This window comes from Ranitomeya imitator, chromosome 2 (assembly GCF_032444005.1).
Source record: "Ranitomeya imitator isolate aRanImi1 chromosome 2, aRanImi1.pri, whole genome shotgun sequence".
Taxonomy (NCBI): domain Eukaryota; kingdom Metazoa; phylum Chordata; class Amphibia; order Anura; family Dendrobatidae; genus Ranitomeya; species Ranitomeya imitator.
The window spans coordinates 440,044,739-440,062,528 of record NC_091283.1 but is presented as its reverse complement, the minus strand read 5'-3'; positions in this window follow the sequence as shown (position 1 = coordinate 440,062,528).

The following is a 17,790-nucleotide window of genomic DNA, read 5'->3' as shown; positions in this document are numbered from 1 at the left end:
TCTCTTCTGGAGACGGAGGCCATGTCCCAATACATCCAGGAGAATTTGGCAAGAGGGTTCATTAGGAAGTCAGTGTCACCAGCAGGGGCAGGGTTCTTCTTCGTGCAGAAGAAGAACGGAGAATTACATCCTTGCATAGATTACAGGGGTCTTAACGCCATCACCGTTAAATTTAAGTACCCGCTGCCCCTGATTTCTGAGCTTTTTGATAGGCTAAGGGGAGCTAAGGTATTTACTAAATTAGATTTGTGGGGTGCTTATAACCTGATTCGCATCCGTGAGGGGGACAAATGGAAGACGGCATTTAACACCAGAGATGGCACTATGAGTATCTGGTGATGCCCTTCGGGCTCTGTAATGCCCGAGCCATTTTCCAAGACTTTGTCAACGACATCTTCCGGGATATGCTTTCCACCTCGGTCGTAGTCTATCTGGATGATACTCTCATCTTTTTTCCAGATATTGACTCCCACCGGAGAGATGTTGGCAGAGTCTTCGACCTCTTACGGGCAAATTCTCTCTATGCAGAGTTGGAGAAGTGTATGTTTGAGCAGGAGTCTTTACCTTTCCTGGGCTATATCATCTCCGCCCAGGGATTGGCTATGGATCCTGCCAAACTACAGGCTGTCATGGACTGGCAGGAACCCCATTCCCTTAAAGCGGTGCAGCGCTTTATGGGGTTCATTAATTATTACCGCCAGTTCATTCCCCACTTCCCAGCTTTGGTAGCTCCCTTGGTAGCACTCACCAAGAAGGGAGCAAATCCCAAATTGTGGTCTGAAGAGGTCTCCAGGGCCTTTTCTTCTGTTAAGTCCCGTTTTGCTAGCGCTCCCATCCTACATCATCCCGATGTTGATAAGCCGTTCATAATGGAGGTGGATGCCTCTTCCGTTGGTGCAGGAGCAGTCCTCTTCCAAAAGGATGCTCAAGGTCGGAAGCATCCGTGCTTCTTCTTCTCCAAGACCTTCACACCTGCGGAGAGGAATTATTCCATTGGAGACAGGGAGTTGCTAGCGATGAAGCTGGCTTTCTCGGAATGGAGACATCTCTTGGAGGGGGCTCATTTTCCCTTTCAAGTCTTCACGGACCACAAAAATTTGTTATATCTGCAAACAACCCAGCGGCTAAATTCTCACCAGGCCAGATGGTCCTTGTTCTTCTCCCGGTTCCACTTCACCCTTCATTATCTCGCTGGGGAGAAGAACATTCGTGCTGACGCTCTCTCTCGCTCTGTTGTGTCATCTGAGGAGGAGGAGGGGGAGCCTCGGCTTATTGTCCCCTCAGAGAGCCCGAGAACCGTAGCGCCGATTTCGCTAGAGTCTGTGCCTCCTGGCAAGACTTTTGTGCCCATTAATTTGCAACCGGAGGTTCTCTCTTGGGCTCATTCGTCCAGGGTGGGTGGACACTTTTGGACAAAGAGGACATCTGAGCTGCTGGTGAGGACGTACTGGTGGCCACAAATGGTCCGGGATGTCAGAGATTATATTCAGGCGTGTGTCTCCTGCGCCAAAAATAAATCTCCTTGTCAAAGGCCAGCTGGGTTACTCTATCCCTTGCCGGTAGCAGACAGGCCCTGGGAGATGGCCGGGATGGACTTTGTTGTGGGTTTACCCAAGTCTCGCGGCTGTACCATCATTTGGGTCATCACCGATCATTTCTCAAAAATGGTGCATTTGGTGCCCCTACCACGGTTACCTTCTGCATGGGCCTTGGCAGCGTTGTTCATAAAACACATCTTCCGCCTACATGGTATGCCAGACAAAATTGTCAGTGACCGGGGTCCCCAGTTTGCGTCTCGGTTCTGGAGAGAGCTTTGTCGTCTTCTCAGCATTGAGTTAAATCTCTCTTCCGCATATCATCCCGAGACGAATGGGTTGGTAGAGAGGGCCAACCAGACCTTGATCACATACCTGCGACATTTTGTTTCAGCCAGGCAGGATGACTGGGCATCCTTGCTATCGTGGGCAGAGTTTGCACTGAACAACGCCGTAGCCGACTCCACTGGACAAACCCCATTCCTCCTCAACTATGGTCAGCATCCGCGGGTACCTGTGCCTATGCCCGTGTCTTCCGCTGACTTCAGGGTGGCAGACTGGGCTGTGGAGGCACGGGATATTTGGGACTGCACTCAGGATGCCATTCGGGCCTCCAAGGAGAGAATGAGGTCCTCCGCCGATGCACATCGGCGCCCCGATCCGACCTTTGCTCCTGGCGACTTGGTGTGGCTCTCCGCCCGTAACATCAGGCTGCGAGTTGAGTCCACTAAGTTTGCTCCTTGCTACTTGGGCCCCTTCAAGGTCCTCGAACAGGTTAATCCTGTGGTCTATCGTTTGGCCCTTCAGCCACGCCTGGGTATCACCGACACCTTTCATGTGTCCCTCTTAAGACCCGTATATATGTCCCGGTTTTCCGAGTCATCTGCTGGGACATCGGGTTCGTCTACGGACGATTACAAGGTGAATGCCATTCTGGGGTGCAAGGTGGTACGTGGCAAAAAACTTTATTTGGTGGACTGGAAGGGTTATGGTCCTGAGAGCCTGCTGAGCACATTCGGGCTCCGCAGCTCATTGCTGCCTTCGAACGTAGCAAGGCCCAGGGGGGGCCATAGGAGGGGGGGTAATGTTAGGGGTCGAGTTCCTGCCTCTGCACAGGGGGAATCTCGGGCCATCTCCGCTGCGGTCTCCCATTCTTCTCCAGCCACAGTGGAGCCTGCTCAGCGGAGACATCGATCCCAGCATCTCGCTCACTCTGACTCTATGCTAAGAGTTACTGCTGCATTTCCTGCTTCTGCCATTGAAGTCAGTGCTGGGCAGTAGCGAGCAGACGCTTCTGGGGCTAAGTCCTACTTTTCACATTCTGAGCATGCCCAGAGTAAGATCTCTCAGTGGAGATCGAGGGTCACATGATCAGATACTGCAGCTAAGTTCCTTGTAGGTGCTAGGACTAAATCCTGCTTTACACTCTGAGCATGCCCAGGGCGAGATCTCTCAGTGGAGCTCTGGGGTCACATACTCAGGTACTGCAGCTCTCCATTGGTCCTTCTTTGTAAGGTCCTAAATGTGCTGCAACTATTTAAGGCTTGCATGGCCGCACGGCCATGCGCTAGTATCAATTCATATATGTGCTTTGCGCCAGTGTGGTAATGCATGAGTGTGTTCAGGGACCCGGCTGAAATAAGCCCCTAGAATACCGGCTTCTCCGATGAGGAGATTGCATGTTGCATAACCACTGACTGCTATCAGCTTGGCAGTAAGCTTGTGCTCCTGTGAGGCTAACAGGGCACAGTGCTTCCCTTTCACGGCTACTCTGTGGAGTAACAGAGCTAGCCTATACCACCTAACAGTGCCGCCATTCGCTAGCAGCAGGTTCCTCCTGCACGGTGGACCCCGGGCTGCGAACGCACCATTTATAATAAAACATCTCTATTTTCTCGGTGCGTTCCGTGAGCCCTAACACCAAATTTGTATACCTATAGCATGCCAATTTTGTTTTTATTGCAAACCAACAAAATTTTTACACAAAGCAGGTTCTACAGTATATATGACAATAGTCAATATTTGAGCAGTGAAATTTGTACCCCTGTAGCAGGCCAATTTTGGATTTTATTTCAAACCTACAAAATATCACACAAACCATGTTCTACCTTTTATATGACATTAGTCAATTTTTGAACAACCAAATGTGTACACCTGTAGCAGGTAAATTTTTCTTTTTTATTTCAAAGCAACAACATTTAACACAAAGCAGAGTATACAGTATGTATCACAATAATCAATTTTTGAAACAAAAATATTTTGTGAACTGTAAAAGGCCAAGCTGATTTTAAACATTTTAAATTATTGTAATTTTACACAACGCACATTTAACTGTATGGATGACTAACATGCAAATTGCCTCTTCAGATAGGAAGAGAAATTGACCTCTGTAGTGCCACCTGTTGCAAACAGCAATCCTACAAGTCACTATCGACTAGTGTTGAGCATTCCGATACCGCAAGTATCGGGTATCGGCCAATATTTGCTGTATCGGAATTCCGATACCGAGTTCCGATATTTTTGTGATATCGGGAATCGGTATCGGGATTAAGATTCATGTGTAAAATAAAGAATAAAAATAAAAAATATTGATATATTTACCCTCAGATGCGCCCTGGTTGTCACCGCTGCAACCGCCATGCTTCCCTTCCTAAAAATGAGCGCTCACGTGACCAATCACAAGCCGCGACGTCATCGAAGGTCATTAACGCGCTCATTCCTAAGATTTTTTTAGCTTTTTATGCCACCGTAATGTAACACAAACCACATAGTACTATAGGGATGATAAATTCAATCCAGAAAACTTTTTGAAGGCTAATATTTTGAAAGTGATGTACTCCTACACTCATAAAGGTTTTGCCCAAAGTGAAAACCAAGTAAAAATTATAAGGAAGGTAACATAGTAATCCTCGTCAGGTGTCCGCTTCTCCTTCCTTGGGAGGCTGGGGGGACTACCTCCACTTACTTCCTGGAGCCCAATTCCTAGGTGCATGGGCTGTATGTAACCAGGCTTCGGTTAGTGCCAGAGCCACCGACATGTAGAGATGGGCAATATCAAGGTTCCTAAGAGCACATTGGCCTCCATAATCCTTAAATTGAAGATGTTTTGGACCACCAGAAGTCTTCCAAGACATGGCCGTCCAACTGAACTGAGCAATCGTGCGAGAAGTGCTTTGGTGACAGAGGTAAAGAAGAACCTCAAGATCACTGTGGCTGAGCTCCAGAGATGCTGTAGGGAGATGGAAGAAAGTTCCACAAAGTCAACTGTCACTGCAGCCCTCCACCAGTCGGGCCTTTATGGCAGAATGGCCTGACGGAAGCCTCTCCTCAGTGCAAGAGATATGAAAGCCCACATAGAGTTTGCTAAAAAACACATGAAGGAATCCCAGACGATGAGAAATAAGATTCTCTGGTCTGACATTCTAAGCGGTATGTGTGGAGAAAACCAGGCACTGCTCATCACCTGCCCAATACAATCCCAATAGTGAAACATGGTGGTGGCAGCATCATGTTATGGGGGTGTTTTTCAGCTGCAGGGACAGGACAGCTGGTTGTCATTGAAGTGAATATGAATGCAGCCAAGTACAGAAATATCCTCGATGAAAACCTCTTCCAGAGTGCTCTGGACCTCAGAGTTGGCCAAAGGATGACTGTGGAGACCTGTGTGTCGTAACCAGTGCCTTCCCTCCTCCCATCAATCCCGTAATGAAACACACACAGTCCTAGGTGGGTTGAACAGGTTGGTCACAGTTTATTAATTAAATAAGCAGATAAAGGCAATTACATATTGTAACGAGCGGCTCGCGCCGAGCTCCTGTCCGTGATCGACAGGGGAATTGGCCTAACGAGCGGTTACGACCTTTGCCCTCCTCCGCTTCTTCCGCCACGGAGGATCCCGTGTATTACCTACGCGTGACTCCGACCCCACCCCTCGATGTTTGGGCCTGTTCAACCCCATCCTGTAAACCCGACAGAAAAATATCGAGGCCAATGTCCGTTAGGTGAACTCCGTCCGGTCTTAATTGTGGCGTGTTATCCTCTTGCAGCTGGTGGTGACTGGTGACAAATCACGATACCGCCTCTTCCTCTCACATATTTTCCAATCCGTGTGTTGAATTTACCCCTTGTCCGCACTATGGCTTTTTTATCTCTTGCTCCTCGCCAGACGGCCCGTGGTGTTATATCCGACCACACCAGTATTATGTTCCTGAATAGACAGCTGAACCTTTCCATATCCGTTGTCACCCATTTGTACAATTTGGCCACCTTTTGTTTGCCAAGGTCATTGCCACCCGCGTGTACCACCATTATCACCGGGTGTTCTGCCATCCTTGCTATGCCAACCATCTCCTTGAACACCTGTTTCTACTGGAGGCCTCTGATACCCCTCCAGTTAACTTTTATGCCCGGGAGGTAAAGATTTGTTCCTCCTGGCCGCAGTTTGGCCCTCTTTTCGGCCCAGTAAACGTAGGAATCTCCTACCACCCAAACTTCAACCCCTGTAAGAGACAACACATGTTAATTAAGCAAGTCAGGTCTTATGTATCTGGCGAAGCATGCGGACTTCCAACGACCCATTCTCTGCACTTCGGCCTCTGACACACCTGCCCTAGCTGCTTCTGTGGCTGCCCCTATCCGGAACGAATGTGTCCCATACTCTTTTGGATTTGCGCCGGTTTTTTCCAAGCATAGCTTGAACATCGCCTGGAATTGGTACTTGGTCAGAGGGGACCCGTCTGTATGAGTGAAGAAAAATCTACCAGCGTGTCTTATCACAGCGTATCTTCTAACCATTTTTAGCGGGCAAGCTGGGCCATCTGTGGAGTTAACCAGGACCCATGTGCCCCTACCGGTGGGATCGCATTTGGATTTTCTAACCCTGATGCGCAGGGCGTCGCTGCATATAACTATGTCCTCATTAATTAGGCCTCTTTTCCGACTCGTTTTTTGACCGCGGTAGCAATTCGCTGATACACAGTGCTCCGAAAAAGACGGTCGCAAAAGCTGCCGATATGAGGGCCGCCTCATATTGTGATGAGCGGACTGACTGGGATATCGCAATCAGGTCCTGCAATAATCTCAGTGAAATGGGGCGGCGACATTCTTGGCTTGGCTGAAGCCTTTTCCAACCTTTTATGGCTTGTCTTATGCAGAAGGACTTAGTTACGTCTACCCATCCCAATAATTGAAAGAAAAATGCTAGCCCCGATAATTTCCGTTGTGCCGAGGTGCCCGACGCCCCACCTTCCCTCATCCGTAATAGAAAATCAGTTGTCACCGCGCTTCGTGCTCGATCGCATTTATCGACTGGCCTACCCCAAATTAGTGAGCACCACTCCTCCCAAGCCTTACCATACACCTGCCAGGTAGCTGGCAAAACGGAGGCCCGGATTAAGGGCATCAATGATTGGCCACTGTGTCCCACAGGGACAGTGGACACAGAATACCCCGGGGTTGCGCGTTGGGCTGCCGGATTCTGAAAGCCTGCCAATTGGAAAATAACAATGGGTTAATGATATTCTCGTCGACCTCCGCCACCACGGTGGCTCTACACCAAATATTGTTTTCTAGGCATAACAGCGCAAGCCGTCGCAAAAGAGCAAGTATGGGCAGGGATGAAGAAGACATGTGATTTAAACTCTTCGCTGTTTTCGTATTTTTAGTTTGGAAACGAATGTTCATGTTCCTCAACTGAACGGCCCATAACTCCATCGCTGCTGCTACCGCAAACAATTCCCATAGGGCTGGGTCTTGCCCCCACTTTGTTGTCGTCCATTTCTCTGGCCAACCAGATTTGCACCATTGGTTTTTATAGAATGCTGCGAAACCCTCTTTTTTGTTCCACCCTATTGTCAGCCCTAATTCCTTGCTTGTGATCTCTCCAGCCATGATGCACGTGTGACCGTTGTATGATTGTAGGAACGTCTGCCATACTAGCAGATCTGCTTTTAGCGAACGAATGAGCCTAATTCTATGGCCGGGCTGAGAAGCGCCTTTTGTCGCCAGAGATAGTCTGCGCGAGAATGCTCTGCCGACCGGCATTACACGGCAGGCGAATGTCAGTAGACCCAATAACGCCTGCATTTGCTGTAGGGTTACCTTGTTAACTTCGAGGAAGCCTTTCAACATTTGCAGGGTTTTTTGTATTTTATCCTCTGGTAAGTGGAACACCACCATGTTGGTATCTATTTCAATGCCCAAAAAGGGCAATACATTACATGGACCCTCCGTTTTCTCCGGTGACAATGGCACGCTGAATTTGAGTGAGATAGATTTGAATTTTTCTAGTAGATCGGAGCAGAGCTTAGAATTTCTGGGGCCGACGAACAGGAAATTGTCGAGGTAGTGAATTAGGGATTTACTGCCCGTCTCGTACCGAACTACCCAATCTAGGAAGGTGCTGAATAGCTCGAAATAGTGACATGAGATGGAACATCCCATCGGGAGGCACATGTCGAAGTAATAGTATTGGTCCACTTTGCAGCCCAGCAGGTGGAAACATTCGGGGTGCACGGGTAGTAAACGGAATGCCGATTCAGTGTCGGATTTGGCTAGCAGGGCGCCGGGTCCGGCTGCCCGCACTAATTCTACCGCCTTATCGAAAGACGCATATGAGACAGAAGCTTCTTCTGGGGAAATTGCGTCATTAACCGAATCGCCCTTTGGGTGGGATAAATGATGGATTAGGCGGTATTTACCGGGGTCCTTTTTTGGTATAATGCCTAACGGAGATATTTTAATGTTTTTGAAGGGGAGCGACGTAAAGGGGCCTGCTACCCTACCCAATTCTACCTCCTTTCCAATTTTTTGTCTAAGAATTTAGGGAAATTCGCAAGCTGATTTAAGTTATCAGATAGGGTTGGCGTTCTTGTTAGCCTAAAGGGAATAAAGAACCCGTTGGTGAATCCCGCCTGCAGCTGCTGAGCCGCTTTCTTATTGGGGTAGAGCTTTAGCCAGGGGGCCATCGCAGTTACGCTCACTGGGGTTCTGCCTTGTAGGCCCTTTGTATGCCTGACGAGTGCACCTTGATGCTGGGTGTCCCCCCCCGCAAGCGGAGCATTCGTGTCTGAATTTGCGTAGCGCGTGGAAACGGCAGTTTCCCTCATTATATAGCCAGCAGGCCCCGGGTTTTTGCACGACCACTGAGCTCTGACCTGCGGCTGTGGAGTAACCAGTGGTCGTGGCTGAAAAGGGGGGCTGCTTTTGGGACAGCATCAGCCGCAACCACACGTCTGTCGCTTTAACCCCCCAGCCTAGATCGGGCTGTAGGGCCAGACGCCTGCGGAACTCCTCGTCGTACCGTCGCCAAGCTGAACCCCCGTGCGACTTGTACGAACTATATATCATGTCCTGATATATAAACAATTCGGAGCAGCGTTCCGGATGTTTCTGGCCCATAATACAGCCCAATACTGCGAAGGCCTGGAGCCAATTATTCATGGTTAATCCGATTTTCGATCTCCCCCTATCAAAACCCCTATCGTTAGCTTTATCCACCGTTTGTTGGTCCGCTGATAACAGCGACCATATGTCAATATAATCGTTGCTCCATATCTTCTGTCTAGTTTCCTGATCTATATGAGCGCCTAGAGGGCTGATCCTGCAGAAGAAGGCGTCTTTGTGTAGATTAGCGGACTGTGGTGTTGAATTGTTCACCACATTTCCCCTTGCATAAGATAATTGTAGGATTATCTCCTTTAACGCTGAAGTTAGCTCCATTTCCTTTACATTAACCCCGTAGCGTAACGTTTCCTCGCTATCCTTGGAACACTCACCGCTGTGTGACTCTGGACGAGTGTACACCGATCCTGGAGGAACCCCTGCAGATGTTGACGGGGGGATGTCGCAGGACGGGGAAACTCTGGCTCCCGCTACAGCGAGGGACTGGCCGATGTGCTGGCCGATGCCCTGAATTTTGTGCATTGGAGCCCGATTACTACCACGTAGTGGCGGATTGATGGCTCTGTCTTCCGCGACTGCAAGGTGGTTGTTGTGGCTGGAAGCCGCGGGGGATTGTTCTCCCCAGTTGAAAGCCCTAGAGGGTGCCCGTGATTTAGAGGACTTGCCGCATGCATGATGACTCCTATCGGGACTTAGCGATACCTCGGACTCCACGGATGTTGCTGATGACAGCCATCCTGAGGCCCGGGATCTGCGGCGGCTCCTGTGGGAGCTGCGTCTGCGACGGTGACGGGAGGGGCGTTTAGAGGGGTAGCCCGAATGGCGACGGGAGTTATCGGAGGAAGATTGGGAGGACGTGTGGCGCCTACGCCTTCGTCCGCCGTTACTATGCGGTGTAATGGGGAGGATTCTATCAGTAGACCGAGGGGGATAATTGGCCGTAGATGGTCCTGTAGTGCTACTTAGAAGTGGGGGGGTTAGGAGGTAACTGTATTCCTCCCTATTGCCGGGATTTGACGGGGCGGCGGTTAATGGATAATTTTTATTAGGATTTTGGGCAGTGGGGGGAGGTGTGAATGTGTCCGTGCTTGGTGCGTTTACTGAGATTTCACAGTGATTCCCGCTGAGCGGCTGTTGAGCGCCCTGCTCGGTCCTATGGGACCGAACAACACGCTCTTCAGCCGCCCTGTGACCTCTCCGGCCTGACCCCTGATACCCCCGTGCAGGCATCAGTGCTGTGTCTGCCGGGGGTAGGCTGGAGGTCAGGCCAAGTAATAAGTCAGCACGCTGATCGGTCGAGTGCGACCGATCAGCGCACTGTGGGGAAAGTGAGGGGTTAAAACCAGCCTCCAGGTTACCCCCTGCGGGCAACATATATGAGCCCGCAGGGAAGGCAACCGAGGACTGGCCAGCGCTGTGTTCAGCGCTGATATGCGGCGACCGGAAGTGGGTGGGCGGGGACCAAAAGTGTCTGGGCGGTTCCTCCCAAGCGCTCCGAGCGGTGCCCGAGGCCTCCGGAAGACGCCTGCAGCTGCGAGGCGGCGAGGCCCTCCCCTCCCCGACCTGGAGCCGCTCCGGGGCGTGAGGTAAGCGGGCGGATCGCCTTCCACCCAGCGCCACCACCGGCCTCTCCGGAGCGGCCGGGGAAGGGGGTGACACTGTCCGCCGCCGGGCGCCGCCGTACTTAGCCCCGCACAGCCGAGACGGAGCAGCCGGTGCCGGCTGCACATCGCCGCCCTCCGCCCCCACCGGAGTCTGGACAGGAGCTGGCGAGGAGACGCCGACCACCCTCCGACGGGTGCGACATCCGGCTCTACTCCGCCGCCTTCGTGAGGTCCCCAGACCATCTGCAGCCGAGGGCCCCGATACCGGCAGCGGTGCGGAGAGGGGCCTCTGTCCAACGATTGGGGCCGCACCAAACGACGGACCGCAGGGTGCTGGCGCTCCTGAAGGCAGCGGAGGTGAGCTAGGCCCGAGGGGGCCCGTGGGCGAAGGGGTAAGGGAGGACAGACCTGGGTGACCCAGGGGAGAAGGGGTACTGGGGGACGGACCTAGGGGACCAGGGGGCGACGGGGTAATGGAGGACGGACCTATGGGACCAGGGGACGAAGGGGTGAGGAAAGACAAACCGGGGTCGGGAGAAGGCCCAGGGAGGTGAGCCCTGACGCCGGTAAGAATGACCTGAAGCCAGTGCTCACCTCTCTGTTCCACTCCTTTCCGCAGGGCCTCGACCAGGGGGTCCGACATTACTACGGGGATGCAGGCACAAAAGCTTCCAGGTGTCCACCGAGAGTGAAAGAGAAAGTTCCCGGCCGGACACCTGGATTTAACCCCTGTAGGAGTGGCCGTAGGTCCCCTCCCCTCTAGTGCCCACTGGCCTGCTGGGGGTCTTCTAATTAGTGCATCACTAAGGGGGAGTGATGCTAGGGGGGAACTGGCACGGACATCCTTTACATGCAGCTCTCTATAAGTGCTCCCCAGTCAGAGACGCGCACCTTATTCAGTACCGCGTCTGCCAATCAGTAGAAAGTACATAGGCATCACTGCTCTCTTAAGCCAACTCAGGCTAAAAAGAAACATACAGTGCTCTTCAATATGGAACTGCAGATCTCAGCAAGGATCTACACCGGATAAATTGGTTATCAAATGTATAAATCAAGGTGCGAGCAGTGATGCCTATGTGCTTTCTGCTGAAATCCTAGAGGAGGGCACTTTAATACTAGTTACATTGATAGCTGCAAGTAAAATACAGTGTGTTGCTGTCAAAAATTTGTCACCATCTAATATTCAATGACAATAGATATTAAATTTATTATAGCAACAGCTCCACTTAATGCGCAGTATATTGCTGTTAGTAGCTGCTATAATTCCAACCTTTATTAAAAACTGCATTTGAACAGAGTGGTAGCTCAATCCAATGACATAGGGAGTAACTACTGTAAATACACATAATAACATCTAGACTCAAAGCCCTTTAAGGGCAGACATCTTCTCAGGTTCATACAGGAAATATTATATTGAATAAATCTGTTATAATGTGAGCGCAAAAACTTGAATGACAGTATATAAACAAAACAGGAGAAAATATTATGCTGCTATAATTAAATTAAATAAAATTTGCTCTTCAGTTGATAGGGCACGATACCTTATTGCTTATCACAGTCTATTAGATTGTTTAACATATGTGCTGAAGCCGCAGATCACAATAAAGATATCACTGGAATATTGCGGTTGACTAGTCAATTTTGTGTGCTTTAATAATAGTAAAACAACATTTTACATAAAATTTGTCATTAAAAGTTATGTTTTAATATTAATTTTTCTTAACTCCAATTGGATACATTTTCTTTTTTTTGAGAAATTACAAATATTATTTCCTTGTGAAACTAGGGTATACTAATAACTAGCACCATTGGGTTTAACGTAATTACTCTGTAGAGGCTACTGTGAGATTGGCATGTGGGGTCAATGAAGATGCCTCTATATGTACTTGTGCCAATGTTTTCTTGACAATAATTGTATTTCTAGACTTCAGTTTGCCACTAATTAGTTTCCGTCAATGCAGTGGGTTCTGATCCTTCATCAATTACTATATGAAACATATTCCCTGAATATACAAAACTTAGAGCCTTAAACATGCATAACATACTTGCCCTTCAACCCAGCCTTTAATCTGTTTCCTATATCATAGCAGCTGAGAAACTGTGTAGAGAACAGTTACACCTATACTTTAACATTGCAGGCAGAAGGAGCCATGAGTCACATACAATACAGACTTCTCGAAATACGATTCTTAGACGCAAGAGGGAAAATAATTAATCATCCGACAAAAATGATTATTCCAAATAACTGCTTGTTATTTACTGCTGGGCTTTAACATTCATGAATCGGATTGAGACTTTCTATCTAAAAGTATTAAAAAACGCACTTAAATAATAAAAAATACCCAGACAATAAAGGAAATGATCAGATGGGAGATGATGTAGTGTATGTCTGTAACAAGAGTCATAAGAAGAGACTATGCCATACCCTCAGCTGGAGATGAAGATATATCATCCCTTCCTATAAAACCACTTTTCATATTCCTGTGATTCATAACATCCTATATAGTGGAAGGCTTTTAAAAACAATTCTGATAGACACCATGGTTAACACCTGCCCTTATTATCTTAGATATCCTAATGACCACAGAAACGCAGTCAATAGATCCCATAAAATATCACTTTTATTAATTACACTAGATGGTGGCCCGATTCGAACGCATCGGGTATTCTAGAATATGCATGTCCACGTAGTATATTGCCCAGCGACGTAGTATATTGCCCAGCGATGTAATATATTGCCCAGCGATGTAGTATATTGCCCAGCCACGTTGTATATTGCCCAGTCACGTAGTATATTGCCCAGTGACGTAGTATATTGCCCAGTGACGTAGTATATTGCCCAGTCACGTATTGCCCAGCCACGTAGTATATTGCACAGTCACGTAGTATATTGCCCAGCCACATAGTATATAGCAGAGCCACGTAGTATATTGCCCAGTCTTGTAGTATATTGCCCAGCACAGAGCCACGTAGTATATTGCCCAGCACAGAGCCACGTAGTATAGAGACTTAAAAAAATAAATAAACATATACTCAACTATAGTTCGTTGGAATTTCGGCTATACTCACCATCCGCCGCCTTTCCCGCTCCTTGCCATGCTCCCTGGATCGCTCCATTGCAAGCGGCAGCTTGCAGTCCAAGGGCTGGTGTGAGCAGGACCTATGATGACGTCGCGGTCACATGACCGTGACGTCACGGCAGGTCCTTGCAGCACACCAGCCCTGGGACGGGACCGGAAGCTGCCGCTTGCAATGGAGCGGTCCCGGGAGCATGGCGAGGAGCGAGAAAGGCGGCGGAGGGTGAGTATAGCAGGTTTTTTTTTTTTTTTAATTATTTTTAACATGACCTATTTTTACTATTGATGCTGCATAGGCAGCATCAATAGTAAATAGTTGGGGACACACAGGGTTAATAGCAGCGGTAACGGAGCACGTTACACCACGGGCCGTTACCGCTGCCATTAAACCTGTGTGAGCGGAGGGGATTACGGAGCGGGCGCCGGGCAGTGAGTGCAGAGGAGTAGGGGAGGTACTAATCGGACTGTGGCCGTCGCTGATTGGTCGCGGCAGCCATGACAGGCAGCTGCCGAGACCAATCAGCGAACGAATAACCGTGACAGAAAGACAGACAGACAGAAGTGACCCTTAGACAATTATGTATATAGATAATAAAACCCATTACATGGAAACAGGTATAGCTGAAAAGATGGGGACAGTGGAGCACTATGTGGCAGTACAAAAAACACACAAGGGGCTAAAAGGTACCACCCACTACATACACATACCGTGAAAAAGTGTACTTTGGCTAACAGACCATAAATATGGTAAAAAGGATATATACATATAAATTAAATCACTAAGGACTAGTCATTATCAAGCCAATCTAACTAAAATAACCGAATAATACCTGGTATGTGCAGCGGTGGGGGACCCAGAGCCCACCCCGAGGTGTGTTTCGCAGCACAAAGCAGCTCCTTCCTCAGGGGGAGTGGAGAACAGATGCCGTAAGGCATCTATTTATACTGCCAAGCCGGAATCTAATATTATCATGTGGCGTGCCGCCCACAGGTGCTGCCAACCATGGCGCCACCGCTGCCCACCGGAACAGGAAACACGCGGGCCCCACGTGATCCAGCATCACGTGGCAGCGGAGACGCCGCCAACAACAGACCGCAAGAGAGGCACCTGCGCAATGAAGTGAATATACAGCTACCATTCATAGTATGGGCAAAGGAATGGGCAACAGAGGGAACGAATATACTATATAACAATATAACCAACTAACATATTCAAAAACAATATTAGTAATACAAACAACCATAAAAACAAATGCCAGATATCAAATACCATATAGATACATAAGCAAAACGAACGATATTGAGTGCTAGTTCACAACATACTGTATATATGAAAAATGACATACAAGAAGATACATAAACATGCGTAAACAGAACATCACAAGTCAATACATAAATATATATATGCAATGTATATGCGTAGTAAAATATCCAATAGATATCAATAATATATTTCCCATAACAGGCGGAAATTTAAGTAACTCCAGGATATAGTATACAGATAACTATATAGTGTACAAACTATGCAAAAAATAAAGGGATACGCATGTATGGTCAAATACATACACACAAATATACATACATATTTACATACAACCACAGTACAAAGAGCAAATAGTATAATATCATAGCATCCCCAATACTGAACTACCCATAACTAATACAAGATGAAACAACAAATGTACACAGACAATAAAAGAAAAAAACAAAACAAAAACAACAACCGGCCGAGCTGGTAGATGTGTCCCAACTAGTGTTGAGCGATACCTTCCGATATTCAAAGGTATCGGATGGTATCGGCCGATATCCCAAAAATATCGGATATCGCCGATACCGATACCCGATACCAATGCAAGTCAATGGGACACAAATATCGGAAGGTATCCTGGATGGTTCCCAGGGTCTGAAGGAGAGGAAACTCTCCTTCAGGCCCTGGGATCCATATTCATGTAAAAAATAAAGAATAAAAATAAAAAATATGGATATACTCACCCCTCCGAAGGACCCTGGCTGTTACCGCTGCGAGCGTCTGCCTCCGTCCCTAAGAATGCAGTGAGTGAAGGACCTTCGATGACACCGCGGTCAGGTGACCGGTCACCTGACCGCTCCCGTGACCGTGAGAGGGGGAAAAAAGAAGCACATCTATCAATATTGGGGCAGGCGACACACCGACCGCACGGAACACATCCACCCCACGGCTGCATCACATCCAGAAATGTAGGCACAGACTGACCAACATAATGGCTACATGTTAGTTTATCACGAAGATTTCTAGCATGTCTGAATGCAATTGGAGGATTATCTGGGAGGAATTTTTTAATAATTGGATCAACCTTCAAGATAGGCCAGGCACTCCTAATAGCTGCCCGTAACTTCTCATGTTGGGGGTTGTAGGAGGTAACGAATCTTACCATACTATTAACATTAGATTTTTTAGCGGTTTTATTGTATAGTAGGTTATTGCGGTTGGAGTATTTTGCACGATGGTATCCTTCCTTCACACTCCGACCACTATACCCCCTTGATAAGAACCGTAGTCTCAATTCCTCTGCCCGGACTACACAATCAGCATCTGTGGAACAAATCCGATGAAGGCGGAGGAACTGTCAAATACATACACACAAATATACATACATATTTACATACAACCACAGTACAAAGAGCAAATAGTATAATATCATAGCATCCCCAATACTGAACTACCCATAACTAATACAAGATGAAACAACAAATTTACACAGACAATAAAAGAAAAAAACAAAACAAAAACAACAACCGGCCGAACTGGTAGATGTGTCCCAACTAGTGTTGAGCGATACCTTCCGATATTCAACGGTATCGGATGGTATCGGCCGATATCCCAAAAATATCGGATATCGCCGATACCGATACCCGATACCAATGCAAGTCAATGGGACACAAATATCGGAAGGTATCCTGGATGGTTCCCAGGGTCTGAAGGAGAGGAAACTCTCCTTCAGGCCCTGGGATCCATATTCATGTAAAAAATAAAGAATAAAAATAAAAAATATGGATATACTCACCCCTCCGAAGGACCCTGGCTGTTACCGCTGCGAGCGTCTGCCTCCGTCCCTAAGAATGCAGTGAGTGAAGGACCTTCGATGACACCGCGGTCAGTTGACCGGTCACCTGACCGCTCCCGTGACCGTGAGAGGGGGAAAAAAGAAGCACATCTATCAATATTGGGGCAGGCGACACACCGACCGCACGGAACACATCCACCCCACGGCTGCATCACATCCAGAAATGTAGGCACAGACTGACCAACATAATGGCTACATGTTAGTTTATCACGAAGATTTCTAGCATGTCTGAATGCAATTGGAGGATTATCTGGGAGGAATTTTTTAATAATTGGATCAACCTTCAAGATAGGCCAGGCACTCCTAATAGCTGCCCGTAACTTCTCATGTTGGGGGTTGTAGGAGGTAACGAATCTTACCATACTATTAACATTAGATTTTTTAGCGGTTTTATTGTATAGTAGGTTATTGCGGTTGGAGTATTTTGCACGATGGTATCCTTCCTTCACACTCCGACCACTATACCCCCTTGATAAGAACCGTAGTCTCAATTCCTCTGCCCGGACTACACAATCAGCATCTGTGGAACAAATCCGATGAAGGCGGAGGAACTGACCCACTGGAATAGCTTGAATCATGTGGTGCGGATGACAGGAAGAGGCGTGAAGCAAGGTGTTAGTAGCCGTCTGTTTACAGAAGATATCAGTCTGGATTAGGCCGGATCTATCCTTATGAATGGTGATATCAAGAAAATCAATTTTCTATGAAACCCACATCGGGGTAAGATGTATGTTAAGTTTGTTATCGTTCAGGGAAGATATAAATTGCTCAAGGTCGGCGGCGGTGCCCTGCCAGACAAAGAAGATATCGTCAATATAGCGCATCCATAAAAGGACGCGATCCATTGACCCCTGTTTGTCTGACAGGAAGAGATCCCTCTCCCACAGCCCCAGGAACAAGTTAGCATAGGATGGTGCAAAGGCCGCACCCATTGCTGTGCCCTGGAGCTGTAGGTAGAAGGATCCCTTAAAAAAAAAAATATTGTGTGTGAGGGTGAACTCCAAAAGCTCCAGGATGAGGTCCCTCATGGGTACTGAAAGTGTAGATGTACCAAGAAAAAACCTAACAG